At 37.6% G+C, this 13,281-nt stretch overlaps 1 protein-coding gene and 1 long non-coding RNA gene across 3 annotated transcripts in view; one reads left to right on the top strand and one right to left on the bottom strand.

Annotated features, from left to right (window-relative positions):
* LOC106629663 (uncharacterized) overlaps window positions 1-8,541 on the top strand; it is a 32,690-nt gene extending 24,149 nt beyond the window's left edge. Inside the window, exons 3-4 of the long non-coding RNA XR_003381498.2 lie at window positions 598-644; window positions 7,927-8,541. This is a non-coding gene — a long non-coding RNA (uncharacterized LOC106629663). The remainder of the gene's footprint in view (window positions 1-597; window positions 645-7,926) is intronic.
* PIK3R1 (phosphoinositide-3-kinase regulatory subunit 1) overlaps window positions 1-13,281 on the bottom strand; it is a 59,524-nt gene that overhangs the window by 35,489 nt on the left and 10,754 nt on the right. The window lies entirely within an intron of this gene.

Here is a 13,281-nt window from a genome sequence, read left to right as displayed (position 1 = left end):
ACATAGTTTTGCCAAAGAAACTCCTTCCCCCAAAAAGCAAGCAAGAGGTGGGAAAATCACTTCCTTATTCAACTCTTTTTTCAAGGATCTGTGAGATAAACAGAAAGAAAAAAAAAAAAGAAATAAGCAAGAATGTACTAAAAGACGTCTTTCTGTTTCTAAGTAGAGGAGGCACTCAAAAAGCTGAGGAGGATAGAGTGTGGGTCAGGATATACTTAGCTGGAGCTGAAAACCAAACAGGCTAGCACTGGAACTCCGACACTGCTGGCTGCCAGGAGAGGCACATCTCACCACCCTCAAGTGGTTTGGAGCATTGGCACAGCTTGAGGCTTCTCATGCTTTTCTCAGGCGTGGCAGACTGGTGAATAATTCCTTCTTACCCTTCACTCTCAGGGATCAACCCAAGCCCTGTGTGACATGCAGGAGCACAGCAGTAGTAGTGTTCTCACATTCCCATGAGCATCACTTTAAATGGAAGGACAGGTTAACATCTCTAAATAGAACAAGCCAGCCAGATTTCAGTGCATGATTCCAATGACAGAGAAAATAAAATTAATAAGCTAACACCTGTTTTTCCTGTCTTGTTGACATCTGCAGGTTCCCTGCCAGCAGTTTTCAGTCAGAGAGATACCAGCAGATGAGAGGTAAGCTCTGATGTAGGTACCAAGTTACTGCATCAACACATGCAAGGAGATGATGACAGACAACAGAAAAGAAGGAACAGGACAGGGTCAACTAAATAGCTGAAGCAATAAAGTGCAGAACTGTTTTTTTCATTAAGTGAGGCTTGTTATATTTCCTCCCCTTCCTTCAGGATGGTTGTTCCAGGACTAGAAAAGAACTGAGATCTGCAAGAATTTGAGTAACTCGGCCTGCTTAGTTCTCCTCAGAGACACTAAATGACAATTTCAGCTTCTGACAGTGGTTTGACATGAAACCATACATGCTATCAAGAAGGGAAATATATACCACTGAATGGTCAAGAGTAGTATTGATAGTGCTGGTGAGAGAACAAACAGCACATTCCACCAGCAGCTGCATCTTGTGACTTATTTATCAAGTTCCCAGCGCTTCAATGTTATTGTTGCCATTAAACATCCAGATTTTAGTGGTGGCACATAGAAGTCCTTATTAGAAAAAATTTTGATAGTTCTCAAAACAAAACCTCCCTCACTGGCATTATGATTAACTAAGTATTCCCTTAGAACTGTTGCCAGCTGCCTTCCCACAAACTACCTCATCATTCCCAAGGATATTCATGCCATGATTTCTATTAACTTCTGCACTCTAGGCTTTTTTTTTAACTAAGCAAGAGTGAAAATTCACTAAAAATATAATTTAGTGTAAAGTGACTAGATGTATGCTAATACATCTAGAATGTATTAGCAAAATTTACATGGTACTTTTGCTATTAGTCAAAATTTATGTGGTATTTTTGCTACAGTCACTCCATAAGGAAAGAGCAGCAAAGCTCCCTCTGATGCCTGCCATACCACACAGAGACATTAACAAAACTATATTGTAAGAGCATCAAGACCACCACCAAGGTCAAGCACTCAAAACTTAAGACCACAAAGAACTAAGGCTGCATGTTAAATTTCAGTTCATGCTTTTGTCTCTTTTCATATAATGACACAGAATTTTCTCCATTAAATTACACTGCCCATTTCAGTGCACAAAGACCAGAGCTCTCAAGGGATAAAACTCAGCTGAAGAACTGAGTACTCTAGTATCTGGAATATTATCTAGACTGTACAAGGACACATGGTCATGCAGTAGGCTTATATTCTCCTGTTTATTTTCCTCTTCAAACCTGAATTTTCTATCATCTCCTCTTAGAATGGCTTCCCATGTAAAAGTACTATGGTCCACAATTTGTTCTTGAGTTCTTCCTAGCAAGTGGGAGAGGAAATACGTATTTGGTTTTTCCTGAAAACATTTGACACACAGGAAAGAGGCAGTTGCCTCTCTTTTTAAGGGAAGGAATGCTGAGGTCCACCTCAAAAGGCACTTGAAAATTGTGGTTCTGGCTGACTAGTGGAAAGCCACAGTGACACTATTTCAATGACATCTATCAGATAAAACTGCATAGCTAGAGCAAGTTCATGTGCTGAAACCATTTTCATTTAAAAAGTAGTAACATGTATTTTAAAAAGCAGTAACACATCTGGTGCTATCCTACAAGGACTACTAATCTCAATTCCCTTTCCCCATATAAATGGTGACAGTTAGAAACTGCAGTGCTCCAGCAGCATCTGCTCTTTGTAGCCAGGACAGGTCATGAAGGTGGATGAACCTTCACTGTGAGATACCTTGGTCGCTGCAACACTGTTGAGAATGACCTGTCCTATCTCTGAAGGATCCTTATTCCTTACTGCTGCGTCCTTTTTACCAGTAACAAAGTTTCTTATGCAGGGCAAACACTGGTTTGTGATAGTATCTCTGCTTGAGAAGAGCAGAATTTAAAGCATTCACTTTTTATTCAATAACCATAATACATAAAAATTCAGGGCAGTATGTTGTTTTGCTCTGAAAGAATGCTTTGTTTTGTTACCTTTTTGCTGTGGAGAAACTAATGGGAGAAGAATGACAACAAATCCCTGTCAAACTATCCACAGACAAAAAAATCTAGAAGAAAAGAATAGGCTCTTCACAGCTGCAAGAAAAGATAATGCATATTACTATGCTTGAGAAGTCAAGTTGTTTAGATCTGGAAGATTTACATAAAAGAACTGGCAGAAGCTGCTGGCAGATAAAAGTCAACACTACTCCTTCATCTTTTGGGAATTGTGGGAAACATTTGTAAGTACACAGAAAGTTAAAAATAATGAGTGTACAGCAGTCACCCAGAAAAAAAAATGCAAACAATGGCAACAGCTCTCCAGCACCACGACTTTTATTCAAAAATTGAATGTGTTTCCAATCAAATCAAACATGTTTCCTCCTCTGAAAAAAAAAAAAAAAAAGAAAAAACGAAAAGCTTAGAGCCGTAGCTGTAGCAACAGAATACAGCAATACTGAAAGGCAGACTTTTAAGGAAGTAAAACTGGGTTAATCCTTACAGCCATTAAACCATTGGGTGATCTGACATAGTTACAGAAACAACATTATTAGGAAAATCCTGGACTGAATCTATAGAGAGGTAATCCCACCATCCTCTTTACCTTCAGATGAAGAAGAAAACTCTAAGTCTATATGTAATAAGATTTTTTGACCCATATCATACTCCTGTGGAGATTTCTCTGCATAGCAGTATCAGTGTTATTTTCTTATTCCAATATATTTCATACTACCAAGATCCTAAACAAAAAAGATGTCATATAATATCAAGTACATGTACTTAATGCATGAACCTAAAGATCTCTCTTCCATTAATCATTGTTTGTTCACACTTCTCTTCTGAGGTAGCTTTAATTCAGACCTTAGCACTTAGGGAGACAAATGAATTTCATGAACCTTTACAAAGCTGTCAGGGCTCCAACTGGTTAACTAACTCTAACTGGCAAAAAACCTTCATTTGTGTACTGACCATCACACTGTGCTGTGAAATTCACATAGTGTAAAACCTGTTTATAGAAAGTGTACAAGAAAATTGACAATGACAACAAAGATGGTGCTCATGAAAAACTGGCTGTTTTTACATCACCATCTGCAAGCCAAGGATTAACTGAAGTCAGGGTAAGAAGGTATGGAATAGGATTTCAGTCTGCAGTGGGAGCATTCATTTGCAAAGAGACCAAAAACAAGAGACAAAGCCTCTCTAAGAAAACCCAAACACTTCAAATCCAAGAAATCCTTTTCTAACCTTACAGTGTTAGAGTGCCTTGTGGTTTAAAACAAAAAAAAAAGTCTCTCTCTTGAAAACCAGTGGTAGAAGAGTGAGACTGAACAGAATAGGATGAAATAACTGAAAGAAAGATTTTGTAAGTGATCTTGGAAGGTGTAAGCTACAGAAGGGCAAAAATAGAAAAACATAAATCTGGCTAAGAACTGACAACATGTTCCTAATGATGTTTAGCTCAGGTGAATCAAATAAAAGCAGCTCTTTCATGGAATAAATGAGGAGGCAGAAGCTCTTTTTAGGTCCTCTACAAAGACCCAAGAGATGAGCAAGAAGCATTTTTGATCCATTGCTTCCATTCCTTACTTCTGCTACTCAGCAGATGCCCTACACTGACCTACTCCAGCACAGTGGAATGTGCTGTAGACATTCTCCAACTTTCTTGTAGAAAATTAATGGGTAACAGGATCAATGCGATCTCTGAACTTAGAGGACTACTAAGTGTATACATGAGAATGACAAGAAAAACTAATGTCTTGAATATTTAAGTACTGCTCATGTACCACTCCTCTAGAGGTCACACACATAAAACATACAAATCAGTTTTTCCACCATCCTGTGCCTGCCAGGAAAGTTAGCTGGTCTTCTAACCCATCCATATCTGAAAATACAGTGGCATTATCTATCTATATATTTATCTCCATTTCCACATACGTACAGAGCTTAAAGCAAAAATCACTCAATTGACTTGGAATGTTGCTTATAGGATGCAATAAAGGAGTAAAAATACATTCCTGACTTGAGCAAGATGTGATCAAACATGTGAAAAGGCCTTCTAGCTATGACTCACTAAGAAATGGGTGGGGGATTGAGAGGCTGAAAGGCTGCTGGCTTACTGGAGTAAGCCTTCTTCCACACTGGCCAGCAAGGACTGAGAACTGTCTATTCTGTCAAAATGCCAGGTATATATTGCTTGTTTTCCTGCTACCCTACCGGGTGTGGGGGCTGGGGGAAAGAGAGAGAGAGAGAGAGAGCAAGAGAGGAAAGAAAGGAAGTCTTACATTTATGGTCTTTCTATTATTGTGCTCCAGAGGAATCCCTTGGTCATCTTGCCAGAAGAAAGAACCAGTTACCTTTATTTGGCCTTAGCAGAAGGGAACACCTTTTCCTCATTTTGTTTGCCTTTTCAAATCTATCTATCTATCTATCTATCTATCTATCTATCTATCTATCTATCTATCTATCTATCTATCTATCGGCTATGCCAGACAGGAAAAAGGGTATCTCACTTGACTTCCAGAAGGAAAATAATTCCAAAAGAACCAGCTCCCTGCTGAAACAGGAAAAAGAGGAACACATTAATTGTAAACTGACCTGATTTTTCTAAAATGCATATGACTCCTTGTTTTTAAGCACTGTTCATATGAACTGCCTGCATGAAGCTGGAAAAACTTGTCTCCTAAACAGTTCACATGTGGCAACTTCAGAGAACTTTACTGAGGATTTTACAATATAAAGCTCCTCAAAAATGGCAGCAGACAGCTGGTCTAACTCATCTAAACTCTGCTATGCCACCCCCATGGACCTTTTTATTGCAGGACCTATTACCTCTCAAAGGATTGTAGTCTTTCACGGTAAATGTGCCACTTGTAGTCCCTAAAATAATTTAGATGTATCAGTATGAGCAATCATCTAAACTCTGGCCTTTTTTAAAGGGAAATTCCCTTTTATTTTTGCTTTTTTGGTGGTTTGGGTTTTTTTCAAATAGCATATTTCTTGATCTCTCAGGGGAGCCAGCCCTTCTGCTTCTCTTTTTCTTGTTTCAGTACATCAGTCTGCTTTTCACCTGTCAGCTTCCCATACTTCAAACCTTGCTCTCAAACTGAGAAGTAAGTCTTAGGAGACAGAGCAAGGTGGCTGGTTATTCTATAATGGCATTCAGGTAGGAGTGAGCAATACAAAAAACCAAGTCAAAATGCTACCCTGTGTTGCCTTAGGTTGAGGAGCAAGACATCAAGAAAGTCCAAGGCCACAGGTGTAGACTTCTCTAGCTACACATACTCAACTTGCTCGTCTGCTGATTACAAAACATTGCAGGATAGTTTCGTTCCAAACTTGAATGCATAAAGACTGGGTTGGGAGCTTATTTTATTTTTTCCCCAGAATAGCTACAAATTACATATCGCAAAATTAAATGCAGAAATTTAACATCTACTGGGAGTCAACAGCGGAGTTTTGAGTCATGCTAATAAAGAGAAGAACAAAGTTTCATAGCCTATTATAGTGGCCACTTATGTCACAGCCTGACAGTGCTCTGTAAATATCCTAGACAAACTGTGATTTTTTTTTTTTTTAATTTGAGTCAGAAAATAAGCATGGATTAAAGATTTCTGACAAGCTGCAAATAGGTAACCAAATAATACTTAGCATGATAGAAAACACAGTATTTTCCAGAACATTAACTTCATACTGAAATAAGAGAATTTTATGTTTTTACTTCTGCATGGCTATCAACTTGAGTCCAACAGAACAAATTGGAACCATATTCAAATCTACTTTTTCCTGCCGGCTTTATAGCTTCCCCACGCTTTCTGCACATTACACATTGCACATTCCCTCTCTTTTGCTCTCAGCATTTGGACTCTCTCCTTCAGGCATTCTGTAATCCTGCCAGCCAAAGAGCTTTGCTTTTAGTGAGTAGATCTGCCAACTTAAACACCAGTCTCCTAAGGCAATCAAATAATGAAACACACATGTATGTACTTGCACATAATCTGTCAAATACCTCTCTAGCCCACTACAAATGATTTTTGCAATCTGGGGTTTTCAGAGGAGCATGCTTACATACATAGTTTTCAAAGATCAAATGCCATGGCTCTCCAGAGTTCTCTCTCTTGTTTGTACACTCAAACCCAATGACCCTGCAATTTCCATATTAACATCTAAAGATATGAAAAATGAAAAACTTAAAAACAAAAAGGTCTTTGTGCAGAAAACTTCATATGGAGTAAGAGCAGAAAACTTCATATGGAGTAAGTATATCCTTCAATTTCTCCAATTTGGCAGAAGTCTCCTGCAAGACAGCACAGATTCCTCCATGGCAGAACACTCTTTCCACGTTTCTAGTGTGTCTGGAAAGTTAATGAATAACCATTCCAGGTGTCAAGAGTATTTTTCATACCTCCCTCATTACTCATCTGTCATCCACACTTGATGTCTTGACTTCCACTTTCTAAACTAGTGTTTCCTGAAAGAGGAATCTAATCTATGATGCTAGCAACAGAGTAGCCCAGGAAAAGCTTTGAACTTTGTCATACTAGGATAAAATTGCGCTGCCACGCCTCTTGATTAATTAAGGTTGCAGCTTACTACATGGCAAGATAAAGACGGGAGCAAAAGCATCTTTCAAGGAAGCAAGTTATTGATTAGTATTACAAGAGCAAAGATCTAGCTCCCAGAATGGTAATTTACTATGTAATGTCACCATTCACAGAATATTCCTGTATTGTGAATCACAACTATGATACAACAACATCTCAAAACTAATAGAGGTGCACCATAAAAACCTAAAGTAAGAGGTGCTTAAAACATGTGTCACTGAAATATTCTATTGCAAGGCATGTCTAACAGGAACAACAAAGTACTGAGAATTTGAAATTCTGGATTTGCAAAGTCATGGAACAAATAAGCTAACACTAAATTATGTTACCATATATGTTGAATCTGTGCATTCACGTTCTAGTAATTATTTTGATTTTGATGCTTATATTTGGATTCCAGCTGGCGCAGGAAGAGGCATGCCAGGAAGATTTGTTCTGCAAGGAATTGTTTTGGACATCCAGTACATAGTAACTGAAGCCAGACACGGAGTGAGAATATGGTACTCACTCACTCCTTGTGACAAATAAAGATTTGCTGAGTTAAACCTAATCCATTTCTGGTTCCTGGGTTTATTTATCTCAGTGAAGTGTAACTGCTAAGGTTCTCATATGTTAAGGGTTTTTAAGAGTTACTTCCTAGGTTCACATTTTTGAAGTGAAATGTACATGGCATGAAGAGATTAACCTTAGACTATCTTGAAGCAGTAGGTTTGTTTGTTTGGTTGTTTTTTTAATTGTCTGTTTTGTTTACCTTATTCCTTACAGGAACGATGACAGCACCTTTGCTCACAAAAGTGTCCTAAAGATGATTTAGTACGTGTCATTATGAAGTTCTGTGAAACACTAATTAGTCATGTCATTGGAAAGAGCACAAGTATCAATGAAAAAACCTGTTTCCAGAGAGAAGGTTGAAGGCTGTGAAGAACAGGTGGCTTAACACTATGAACTGATCAACCTGAATGAAGCAATTTTAATTCAATGAAGACCTCGGAAAAAAGAAAGCAAGAATAAATGGGGGAAAGGGTGCGACAACTATATCAATTAAAAAAATTGTATCAGATGGTATACACTGAAAGAAGCTGTACTTTTATGTATAAACACAAGATTTAGATGCAGTTTTGAAACCCTAATGTTCTCCTACTGTAGTGTGCAGCTCTGTGTCCATACACACATACATCAAGGTGATAAAACTCTGTATTTATTCTAAGTATAATAATTAGTTACAGTAAAAGAATTTATAAATAAAACTGTCACCATATCACTTCCTCAATTATAAGAAACCCTATTACTATCACATTATTACCCAAACAGGCAGCCCTAAGGAAAACATCAGCCCTGCCAAAGTATCTATCACCCTAGAGCAAATTCTTAACATGTATCAGTGAGGAGTTCTGAATATATAGAAAGAAAATAACCTGGTCAAAGCAGTTTCTATACTGTCATCACCAAATACAATTAAATTTATGTAGTTTCCTAAATGAAAACATTTTACTACTAAATTCACAATTCTTATAATGTGCTGCATATTAAAGGGATAAAAAGTTAAGTAATCTACACTAAATATGTACAAAGGAAGCAGTTTGGACTATTTAGTAACAGGTTTTAAATTCATCTAGAAGTTAGGAGCCTCGAGCAGGAATAACAGGGCGAAATTACATGCCCTACATTAGTCGAGGACCTCAGAAGAGACGCTCACAACAAGTCCCTTACTTGTTTTCAAAATTTATGAAAGGACAGCCAGACTCTGCTCTTTACACCAGTGTTTATAGTGTAGTATTTCATGCACATTCATATTCTATGAATCTGGTATACTGGAATCTCTTCCAAAAAGAGATAAGATTTGAGCTCCAAACACTAAAAGTATTGTGAATTTTGCAAAAAAGAACTAAGACTAAGAACTATGCGATTTTTCCCAATGCTGCTAAATCTTGACTATAGGTCTGATCTTGTTCCTTCTGAAGTCGAGATGGGTTTTGCCACAAATTTAAGAGAAAGTAGAATAGTAACTTATGGCTTTATGTATGAACAAGTTCTTGAAGTAAAGGAAAAAAACCCTCAATCATGTATAGTATTTTCAAGAACATCAGTACTTTACAATAATTTTATTTTTAGTTTTCATCCAAAAGGATTTTGAAGAAAGGATTTTACTACTCTATTTAGAACAGAGCAGCTCACATTCACAAGCATGGGCATGTTCCATCCAAACTACTAGACATTTTACCACCGTATTTGATTGACTGGCTATTTAGTTCAAATAGACATTGAGAATTAAAAAAAAAACCCACACAAAACCCCCCCAACAAAACAACCATACTAATCTAATTGGCATGTTCTTACTGTGTCATAATAATACTCTACATATTTGTCTTAGAGGAAACATCTGGAGAAAAAGCATAACAGTTGGTAACTGTCTTCCCCTTTTTTGCTAAACTGTTCATGCAACTCAAAGTCCTGCATTCTAAATCACTCTGGAAGGCAGCAGCAGCCCACTAGCGCCTTCAGTGAAGGTTTTAGTATCAAAAATAGATGAGACTTTCAATTTGCTAAGAAGCAAGATTTAATGCTAGGTGCTCTGTAGTAAACATTGTTCAACCAGTGGGTTAATATTATTCCCAAATCCTGACAATAATGAGATTGTGAAAATCTCTTATTTCATGTAGGGGACTGCAGTTTACACAGGCTACCAGAAAGTTTTTAGAATTGTAAGCACTAAGTTTGATCCAAGAAGTAGTCAGAAAAACATGGAAGTTGCAGGGAACACTAATTTCTCAACCAACAGTAATTAATTATAAATACAGCAAAGAGAATTCAAACATTCCTCACTCTGTGCCCTTAAGAAGCCCTCATTCAATGAACAGAGGTCCTATTTTCGGTTATTTCAGAAAAAATTTTTGCTACTTGCTGTTTAGAATTTGTTCCTTAAAATTCTATCACTTGCCCAGGCCAGATTACGAGGATGACTACAAAAATTTTTATGGCTAGAACTGCCTTGCACTGGAGCAAAAAAGGCTCCCTCAATCTTCTTATTAAGAAAATTACTTATTTGGGCTACTGACTTATTTAGGCTATACTCCTCTGGCTTCAGAACAATTGAGTAGATTTGGACTAGCCAGAATATATTCTTAATTGTACTTAAACATCTGCACAGATTTTACTCCAAAGTACCTAAAACAAGCCTTCACAGAATACCCATATACAAAGCAGGAAATGATGGAGGGTTTTGCCACAGTCTCTGTTGCTCCTCACCTGTGCCAAGCAGCTGTGTCCTGGCAAGGAGACAATTCAAGGGTAAGGTTGAAAACACAAGAGATGTTTTCCTGCTCCCTGCATCCAAGCGCAGCACATGAAAAGTTGCAGTGAAATTTTCCTGAAAAAATAGCACCAGAGGACTGGAATTTGTGCTCACAGTGTCGAACACCATGTGCTAATATGAAAAAGACTGAAAATTTTTCCCCTTAACGGCTTATTTCTGGAATGTTCCTGGATAGAGAGATAATGAAACCACATACAGCTGTGCAGCCTTATCTACTATGATGCATAATTAGTGGTTTCTTTCATTAATTCCCTAATTTAAGTGCCTTCATCTACCTCCAGCAAAAAAGAGCTGAGCAAGAGGACTGGGAAATAAAAAAGTAACCTCACAAACTAAGAGGCTTCTCCTTGAGAGAGACAGCTGGAGAAGTTGTAACGTGCTTTGAAACATTGATTTGCAGTGTACCATTCAAAAGTTTCTTTGCCAAGAATAGTCCTCCATGCTTATCTGCTTATCTACCAATGTTACCCAAGCAGGATGAAGAGATCTTGGAAAAATAGGTGACAGCATTGAAGTTTTCTCTCTCCTGACCCCAACAAATAAATTCCACTGTTATATCTGTAAACAAGACATACAAACCTGGTGCAGCCATGCCTTCTGCTAGGTTGTCGTTGTAACTCTATCCCAGCACAAATCAGCTCAGAGGTGCATTCCCTATCAAGACTACAGATCTCAGGTTGCAATAAGCTTCCTTTCTTCCCAGGTGGCGAGCAGGAGGCTATGGAACTGGAGTGTTCAAACATGATGCTTTCAACAAATACAACTCCAGAGAGGAGAAAGAGCAAGGTAGAGACCACTTGAATTAAATGTTCTAGAGTGAAATAATTTGGCTTTTTGCCACTACCTTTACAACCTAAGATGCGCATGTGTTTTACAGGAAAGCATCAAAATGTTCAAGGAAAGTAGAGCTTAACTTTGTTTTTCTAAAACACAGACACTAAAAAGAAAAAAAAAAGGCAAAAAACCCACAGAGAAAAATCAACCCCATCTATTTTACTGGAAAGATACAATTGCTGCGCAGTAAATGGACTCAAAGTAACTGCCATTCCTGCAAGAGGTCTCCCTTCTGCAGGAGCATCTTCCTGTCCCAGATGCCACCAAGTGATTTGCCAGCAGAGATGGAGACTGGCATGTTTAGACCTACCAAAGGCAAATCTCACTTCTTGCTCTCAACATCCACAACCTCCAGTGAAGAAATTATCTCAGATACTGACCTCTGGGAAATGTTCTAGCATAGCAAATGATGAGGAGCACATACAAACATTAGTGGATTGAATGAGAAAATTGTCTGACAGCTAACTAAATTGTAAAATTTTTCATTATTCATGTCATAGTTTACATAGTAGTTTTGAAGTAGAAGATAGTCTCAAAAGACATTTTTGAAGTGTAGAAACCATATGCAATCACATCTTTCCCTGGATCAAGGCAGTAGTGAGTTTTTGAAAATCTGCCTTGTGAATCTTGTTACCTGAAAAGCCATCAGCTTAAATATAATTTTTTAATGCTGTTTTACAGACAAACTATTTGATAAAGTGGGTCAACATGTGAAAATAAGGAAAAAAATTTAGGTGCTACCCTTGTGGACTGCAGCATACAGCATTCATAAAAGACTGAACAAAAAGCAGTCTCATTAGCACAAAAGGTTACACCTGCTAACACTTTAAGAAAAGATTTCAGGCAATGTGCAAGGGTGCAGGCATTTCTACAAGACAGTAGAAAAAAGAAAACAAACAAAAACCAAAACCCTAACAAAAAATTCTACACAAGCACCTTCTCTGAATGAAACCATCATAAAATAGAATTGCATTTTAGTCAAGTATTTTGAAGAAGACATGAACAAAAGTTAGCAACTATTAACCAACTATTTTTTTTTAAGCCAGAAATTCTCTTTAAGTTCTCTCAAGCACTTAGATTCTTACCAAAGTATTCTCAGGACTTAATACCCTTCTCCAGTTAAAATAACCATGTCTTTAATATTGTGTAACTCCCTTTGTCATTCTTAGCTATGAAAATAAAGAAGTTCTTTGTATTCCAGACTTCAGATTGATTTCATGGATGTTCATCATGGAGAGTGGCTTTGGTAAGACGCAGATGTGAAACAGTGCACAGCCAGCTGCAGTTACAGACTTGTGTTCTTTCACACAAGAAAATCTGGATGCATATATGGCATCACACAACTATTTAAGTGGGCACGGTTATTTGCTCAGGGTGCTGAATGATCCATTCTTGGCAAACACTTGGTACCATGTATTGCTAAAACTCACAAACTGACGTTATCACATGCAAGCCTAAGTAAGAACTATTTGCTAACCAGTGAAGGTTTTTTCAGATGTTCCTGGATCACAGCTACAGGACAAAGATGATTCCAATAAGAGTGTAGGCCAATTCACCTTTGCCATGCTTTACATCTGCCCCAGCTTTCATGTCAGCACAAGGTATTAGCAGACTAAATCAGTATAACAGAAGGCTAAGAAAATGTAAGCAAAGTCACTCAACATAGTGACGCCTTTGTAATCACAGAAAGGCATATTAAAATAAGTATGACATAAAACAGACAAATATTTGTTACAGCAGCTAAACAGGAGTGTCTTATTATTTCAGCTTCTTAATGCAAAAATGTGTAAAATAATGTGTTAGATTAATTAGACTGATACAGTCAGGGAAAAAAAATTCATTTCAGTCACACAAGCCTTTTCAGTCTAAGATCGGCCTTGAGGATTAAAAGGGGGTTCTGTGTACTCCAAGCGATATATTTTTCACAGGAATATCTATTTTTCAATTCAAGAATAATTTTAAAAAGCTCTCTC

This window comes from Zonotrichia albicollis, chromosome Z (assembly GCF_047830755.1).
Source record: "Zonotrichia albicollis isolate bZonAlb1 chromosome Z, bZonAlb1.hap1, whole genome shotgun sequence".
In the NCBI taxonomy this organism is placed as follows: Eukaryota; Metazoa; Chordata; class Aves; order Passeriformes; family Passerellidae; genus Zonotrichia; species Zonotrichia albicollis.
The sequence above is the reverse complement of the archived record's forward strand: the minus strand, read 5'-3'. Positions and strand labels throughout refer to the sequence as shown.